The sequence below is a fragment of the Halichoerus grypus genome, chromosome 10, assembly GCF_964656455.1.
Source record: "Halichoerus grypus chromosome 10, mHalGry1.hap1.1, whole genome shotgun sequence".
Classification (NCBI taxonomy): Eukaryota; Metazoa; Chordata; class Mammalia; order Carnivora; family Phocidae; genus Halichoerus; species Halichoerus grypus.
The window spans coordinates 50,643,649-50,651,764 of record NC_135721.1 but is presented as its reverse complement, the minus strand read 5'-3'; positions in this window follow the sequence as shown (position 1 = coordinate 50,651,764).

The following is an 8,116-nucleotide window of genomic DNA, read 5'->3' as shown; positions in this document are numbered from 1 at the left end:
AGGTTGGATGAGAGCAGCAGATTTGCTATCTAGAGGCCTGGGCGGTGAGTTGTATTTCTACAGCACCCCCATCCTGACTTTACCTAGGCAGCTGGGGTTGAGGGCCTGGAATCTGGGCTCCCAACCCCCAGGTCAGACAACCTCCCCCTGTCTCTTTGGGCATGGCTAACCTCTTAGTTCTTTCATCCATCCAGGAGGAAGGGAAAGGCGGACGAACTCCTGCTACCTATGCGCTCTGGCTCTAAGCCTTAAGTGATAAAAGCTTAAATTTTCTTCCCTCCAGCACCCACTGAGTGCCAGGTACCAGACAAAGTGCTCTACACAGATTAACTTACCCCTCATAACAACTCCAGGAGTTTGGTACTAACATTATCCCCATTTAATGGATGAGGACACTGAGGCACAGAGAGGCTAAACAACCTATTAGCAACCAGGTAGTGGTAGAACCAGGATTCTAACCCAACCTAGTTAAGAGTCAAAGCTCTGAATCTTTACTACAGAGCCTAAAATTCCTACAAGCCCCCCAGTCTTGCCATCCCCTCCTTACTGGACAGGAATGGAAAGGAAGCTTCTGGAAGGTGACCCATTAGCTTGGGACATACAGCCAATGCATGGCCCATCCCTGAGCCTCACTATGCTCCTCCAGCTGCTCCCAGAAAACTTCCTACCTCTTCTGAGCTGCCAGTGGAACACCTCGAGCCAGGGGTGTACCCATACTCTCACACAGGTAAGGTAGAAACCACCCAAATGTCTATCAGTAATGAATGGATAAACAAATATGGTATAACCATACAATGGAATGTTATTCAGCCATAAAAGGAATAAAGTACTCATATATGCTATAATATGAATGAATCTTGAAACAGTATGCTAAGTGAAAGAAGCCAGACACAAAGATCAATTATTAGATGATTCCATTTATGTGAAAAATCCAGAATAGGCAAATCCATAGAAACAAAGTAGATTGGTGGTTGCTTAGGGCTGGGGGTGGGGGCGGTGGTAGAAAGTTGGAGTGATAGCTAAAGGGTACAGGTTTCCTTTTGAGGTAATGAAAATGTCCTAAAATTCACTGTGGTGACAGTTGCACTGTACATATGGACATAAACTATGTATTTGAGTGTATCTGTGAAAATACTAAAAACCATTGAATTGTACAGTGTGTGAACTGTATGATATTTAAGTTATATCTCAATTAAGCCGTTACTAAAACAACAAAACAAAGCAACACATAGTAAAGCCAACCACAGTCAACTCAGCTTCTGCTCTTTGAGAGTCTGCACCCTCACACTCCAGGTTTCTTCTGGTCTCTGGAGAGGCCACAGCTCTCCCTGAAGCTGTCAAGGCACTGTGTCACTCAATCTGAAAGTCCCCACCCCAGCCACCAAGTAGTGCCAGCCTGGGGGAGTCCAGTGTGTGAGTTTGGGGGGAGCCCAGTTCTCAGAGTGAAGTGAGAGACAAGGGAAGAGATTTTTGCCTTAGCAGGGCCCTGGGTTCCCACACTAGGGGTTGAAGCCATACAAACTAGGTATGTGACCTCGGTCCATTTCCTTCTCTGCAGAAGGGAGCAACCAAGTCCCACCCTAAGGGGTGTCCTGACTCATTCATGATAGTATTAGTGTTGCACATTTTGGGGCACTTAGCGCTGTATCTCTCACTAGAAGACAAATAACATGTCAATTGATTTAGAGAATGATCCAGACAAAATCAGAGTGTGGTAGGAGTGAGTGAATTTTGTTTGTTAAGAAAGAAGGAAATTTTTTTTTTTTAAGATTTTATTTATTTATTTGAGAGAGAGAATGAGGTAGAGAGAGCATGAGAGGGAGGAGGGTCAGAGGGAGAAGCAGGCTCCCTGTTCAGCAGGGAGCCCGATGCGGGACTCGATCCCGGGACTCCAGGATCATGACCTGAGCCGAAGGCAGTCGCTTAACCAACTGAGCCACCCAGGCGCCCCGTAGAAGGAAATATTTTTAGAAGATACTCTCAAGTCTCAGGTTTTTTTGGTGGTTTAAACTCCGCACCTGGCAGGGATGGTAATTTCTGAAGAAAGATGAGTAAAAGTGGGTGCTTCTGCGCCGGCAAGGAGAAGGCTGATGGAAAGTGGGGGAATTTGGGAGAGGGGAGGGAGAGCAAGAGCTATGGAGGCTGAGGGGCTGGGGGGCAAGACCACACCAGGGAAGGGAGGAAACCTGGAGAACCAGAAGGTGAAAGGAGGCAGAAGGAGGGTGAAGTAGCAAATCATCAGAGAAGGGGCAAGGAAGAAAATTCACAGAGCACTGCCAGGGAAGAGGACTAGGAAGCCAAGAAAACTTTGGGGGAAATCTGTCTAGAGGAAAGCAGAGGAGAAGATTAGCAAATCAAGAACCCCCCACCACCACCACCACCAAGCCCCTGTCCTAGAACCTGAGGACACCCATGCCTGTGTTAGTGGCTGACTCTCCCTCCCACCCTGCCCCGCCAGTCGCCTCCTCTCTCACCCTTGGGTGGCCTCTCCTCAAGAGAATCCCTGAGTCCTGTGGGGGGGGGGGGCTTTTCAGATCGTGTTGGACACCTGCAGGGGTTGGGTCCAGCTGTATCCTGGCCAGGCCTGTTCACCCTCTCTCATCCTCCTACCCCCAAATTGCCCCCACCTTCCAGACCTCTGCTGGCTTCCCTCCTCCCCCACCCACCCAAAGTCCTGACTGAAATAACCATTTCTCATTCCCTGGATTACTGCATACAGACCACCCAAGACCTTTGCTCCTGGCTTTCATCCAGCAGTGTCTGCTTCCCCTACCCTTAGCCCAATGCAGGGGTTCCCAGCCAGGCTTCTCCTGGAAGCCTTTCAAATATCAAGAACGCACTGGGGATCTGATTTGAAGTCATTGGACCTGAACTGAAGCCATTTGGTCTGCAGCCCAGCACTATGATTTTTTTATAAGTTATCTAGGTGATTTAATAGTGGCAAGTTGAGAAATCCTTTGCCTCCTCCTTTAAGCCTTCCTGGCACTGGTCCTAGGCCAGAGTCAAGGCTACCCGGCTGGGATCCCTGCCTACGCAGAAGAGGGGACAAAGCAAAGCAGGGGAGTGTTGCCTTGAGAGGCAAAGAAGTGGGGCAGGAGCTGGGCCTTCCCCACCTCACCCTGCACCAGCCCACCCCAGCCCAGCTAACTTGGGTTCTCTGCCTTCCTGCAGAAGTGACCTCCACCCTCATGTTGGGCACCTCTAGGGTCCAGAGGGTCTGCTCCCTGCAGAATCCTCAGAGGGCAACACTGGCGTCCAGCACAGACAGGCCTCGGGCATCTTGTGTTGCCTGAAATGAGTCAGTGACTGAGTGCAGTGCCTGAACCTGCAGGCAGCTATCTATCTAGGAGGAGCCTACACCCCGGAATTTGAGGAGCCTCACTGTGCCCCAGCACCTCTCCCACCAACCCCAGGAACAGCGTGTCTCACCAAGAGAGCAGCCCTCCTTGGGTTGCAGCATTGCTTCTCTTCTCAGAAATCAATACATTTTATTGTTTTTTTTACAAAAATAGCAATGCTCGTTGTAAAAAAAACTCCAACAGCACCCCATCTACTTTTAAAATGTCAATTCCTTCCTACCAGAGAGTGGGACACGGGGTCCCTCTCCAATGTGCCAGTACAGAAGTCTGGCTCCCAGGCACATGGGGGTGGGGTATAGACAATGTCGAGGAAGGAAGTGATGCACAGATTTTTTCTGCCACCTAGGTCTTGTGCTCCCCAGCTGATTCTTCAAGGAGTGTCCTTCCCTATTCGCCAAATCCCTAGCTCCCTTCAACTGCAGCAGAATTCCCTATCCCAGGAGTAACAGCTGGGGGCCCGAAGAATGCCACCCAGGGTCTCCCAGGGACCTTTGTGTGGGACCCCAAAACCAGCAAGAAGAATGATGGACAGGAGACCCAAACAAAAAGGGGGTGAGGCAGGGCAGAGGAACCCAGACCTCCTGAGCCTCTAGGCCTCAGGGAAAGGACTGGGGAGAAGCACAGGCTGAGAGAGGGGAGCAGGGAGGTAGAGAGGCGGAGGAGAAGTACAGGAAGGAAGCCAGCACCTGAAGAGGCTGCAAGCTTGGCCCAGGCACCAGAAGGAGCAGGGCTGAGCTGAGCTCAGGGGTCCAGGTCTGGAGAGTGGCCTGAAGTGCTTGCCTGAGCACCCTAGGAATACAGAACAAGGAAGAATAACCAGATCCAGGATGGGGCTCCGACTTTCCAGGTTCTGAGCACCAAAGGGGATGCTGAAGCTCCTGCCAGAGCTGCAGGACCACTGTGAGTAGAGGACCCAAGGGCTTGGCTTAGAGATACAGGGAGCTCCTGGGGGACCTGAATTCCAACTCCCACCCAACCATAGGCACACCTTGGCTCCCCTAGAACCCAGGACAGGCGACACACTTCTGATCCTAAACGGCCTGCTGCCCAGCAGGGTGGGGGTAGGGAGACTCTTTACCCATACAAGTTGTTGGTGGGGGGGTACCTAGCTCTCAGAAGGACAGAGGCTCAACAAGTCAGTCTCACTCGCTGAGTCGCTAGAAGGCCTGGTGAGGGTGGACGGGGAGAGCCTGGAGGGTCCCTGGAGAAAGACTGGATCAAGCCCATACCAGGAGAAAAATCAGCAAGAATTAGAGATGGCAGTTAAGCAAGGTGCTAAACAAGGTGAGACTAGAGGGAGGACAGTCTTCTTTCCCCAACTCAGGCCATTTTGGAGAAATCCTCTGGAGACCTAGTGCTAAGGAGCATCTGAAGAGAGCTGGGTTGGTGGAGCCCTTTCCTGACTGGCCGTCTCCCCACTCCTACAGCTGAGCAGAGGACATGGACCACTATGTGGCCAGGGAGCTCCTTGTGGCAGAGCCTCATGGGACTCCAGCCCAGGACACAGCAGCTCACTGTAACCAGACCTGCTCATCCTGCAAAGCCGAAGCCCACTAATTCCCTGGGACCAGCTGAGGCCAGGACAGAGACTGATGGCAGGGATGGAACCTGGGCTGTGAGCTGTGGAGGCTCTGTGGGACCCAAAAAGGGGCAGATCAACACCTGGGGTTTGTCTGCACTGGAGCCCTGGCAGGGTCAGGCCACAGGGAAAGCAGTTTAGGCCATGGCCCTGCCCCTGTCAGCTAGGACTCCCCTCCCCTCTCCCCCATACACATCCCTCCCACTAAGGTTCCTGAATCGCTTTACAAGGTTGTGTAGAAAGACAGAGGATTTTCCAGGTTCCTAGGATCTTGACCCGGTTGAGATGACAGTGAGACGGCGAGTGTAGACTGGCAGTGAGAGCATATGGCATAGGACACATAGGTCATCGGTTCACTGCCGAGTGAGGAATCCCAGATCACAGTGAGTTTGTGCCAGGCGGGCTCAACATCCGGAGCTCCGCATGTCCTGCTTAGCCTGGGCAGGAGGATCTCCCAGAACCAAACGCATCCCAACATGTGAGCGTGCACACACACTCAGCAAGGCCAACCCTGCACACCCCTGCCACGTGGCCATACCCGGGTACAGGGGCACCCAGCTTTCCTCACCCAGCAAGCTCAGGAGATAGAACGACAGGACAAGGTCTCCAGAGAGGAAAGAATATGGGTGGGAGTGGCCGGGCACAATCCGCCTTCTGGGCTAAGCACTGGGCCGCCCAGGAGCCTGGATGGCCTGGCAGGCATCTTGGCTGGGCCAGAGCCCGGATGGGAGAGTAGATCCAGCACTGCCTTCCCCCAACACACACACACATCCACACACGCATGGGACACACTCTCCGCCTCAGCGCGCAGAAGCCCTGAGTTCCTCACTCGATAGGACCGGGCACGATCTCCCGGCCGGGGCCCCACCTCCAGGCCTGGGGAGCTGAAAGAGCCCGACGCCCCCGGGACGCCAAATCCCATCCCGCAAAGAGGGAACGGGAGGAAAAAATAAATAAATAAAGGGCGGGAGAAAGAAGAAGAGTGGGACCTCCCAAGAATTAACCCTCCTCCCTTGCTCCCTGCGGAGCTGCCCGAAGCTAGGGGTGGGGAGGCGGCCGCAACTGCCTGGGTCCTGGGTCCGCGGGATTCTGCCTCTCCCGGTAGACCCGCCCGGATCCCCCAGGAGCGTGCGGGTGTCCGGAAGCCCATCCGTGGACCTCGGAAAAGTTCGCCGGACAGAGACCCGGAGTTATTGGCACTGAGAGACGTTATTTGTGGAATGAAAATTGAAAGGGTAAAAACAAAACCCGGCAGGGTTCAGCAGGGGCTGTTCTATTTTTCTTTGAACAGAAACTGGGGCCGCCCTGTGGCCGGCAGAAAATCAAGGGCTTGGGGGCCGGGAAGGTTGGAGCCTAGTGTTTACTTTCTGCTTCTTACATGAATAATAAAAATAAGTAAACTTGAAAGAGTCAGAGAGGGGAAAGACTGAAATGCAGAGCGAAGGCGACCAGCGTCCGACTGGGCCGGGGTGGAGGGCACCCTGGCCCATGTGGGGGTCACTGAAGAGTTCTGCCGCCCCTCCAGCGCGCGCCGCCTGGGTCCTTCCAACCGAGCTCGGATCTGCGGGGTCGCACTGCCTAGGTCCTCCTGTAAGTACAAACTTCTTTCCCCCCAGAGCCCCAGGGGCCACCAACCGTCAGCACGCAGAGCTGGTCCACGCTGCTCTCTCCTCTGCACACCCTGTCCAGCACCCCCACACCGTCCTGCGCTCCCCTGCCCTACCCAAAGTACCTAGTGGCCAAGTTTCTTTCTTTACTATCTTCCTTTCTGTTAGTACTGAGCAGCAGTCCTCCTCCCCTGCACCCTTTACCCTCCCCTCTTCCTACCTCTCAAACCCTTCACCAAGGCACTGTTAGTCACTCAATTACGCAATTGGGGCGTCCAGCCCACCTCGCCTTCTGCTGGGGACATTTGAGATTGGACAGAAGCACACGCACACTGGACACACGCTAAGGCACCGACACACGCAGTCACATAACGGCTCGCCCAGTCATGGAGGCGGCACCAGCCACACACTCAGCCGCGCCACAGTCGCTTACCCCAGCACATCCATGGGCCCTGCCCCCGAAGACACTCATTCAGACGCCCGGACAGACTGGAGCACCCTCGCTCACCCGAGCCTGCGGGCCGGAAAAGGAAGCAAAGTCTGTAATGACGGCGCTTTAGCGGAGGGGTCACCGGCCCTCCCGCGCACACACACCTTGTACACACATCTTCGCTGAGGTCTCTCAATCTCTCTTCGAGCCCCTTTCTGAGTCAAACGAAGGGAACGAAGGGCCTGTCCTGTCCTGGTGCTGTCAAAGGAGAAGCTAGAGTCGGGCGAGCACGGGCTCCGTAGAAAGTGCTGGGAACCGGGACGCCTCGGAAGGCCGAGCGCTCTGCCCAGAGCCCCCCACCGCTTGGCTTCCCAGCGCAGCCGGCTTCTAGCCGCGCTCACCTCCGCGCTTCGCTTCTCCCACCCCAGGGCTGGGGTAGGGGGCAGCTCCACGGCGGCGGCAGGGTGGGGGTGGCACAAGGAAACGCCCACCTGCTACCCCAGTCTGAGGAGGCGGGCCCCGCGTGAGGGCCTCCGAGCCGCAGGGGAACCCGGCGTTCTCTGCCTACCAGTCTCGGCCTCACTCGACCCTGTTGGCTCCTGGCCCCGGCAGTCTATGTGCACGTGTTTTCTCTGCCCCGGCGAGTGCGGGTCACTCCGTCACTCCCCTGGCCTCACTCAGGTTCATTGACCACATTCCAGGCCTTGCTCTCCCAGGAGCGCCAGGACTGGCCTGCGGTCGGTGTTCGTGAGTGTGGGTGGAGGTATGAGTCTGGGGGCGGGGGTGGAGCACTGAACCCCAGGCCCGAGTCCCTGACTCCAGCCCCCGACCCCGCCAAGCGCCGGAGCAAGGCCAACCTCCTTTCTGCTTGGTCTCTCTAGGGTGGCCTTCCTGGAGCACTATGGTTATTGATCCCTCTGAAAGAGCCAGAGCGCGGAGCCGGCGCTCCCCCGGGGACGAAGGGAGTGGGGAGGAGAGTAGGCGAGGGTTGGGGGAGGGAGTTGATAAACTTTAGGGGAGGACGTAGAACAGCACTCCAGGGCCGCTCCAGCCTCCCTCTGCCGAGCTCGGTGTGGGGCTAGCCTAGGGGTAGAGGAGTGGGGCCACCCTCCCACCCGCCCCGCGCAGCTCCCTCGGGAGC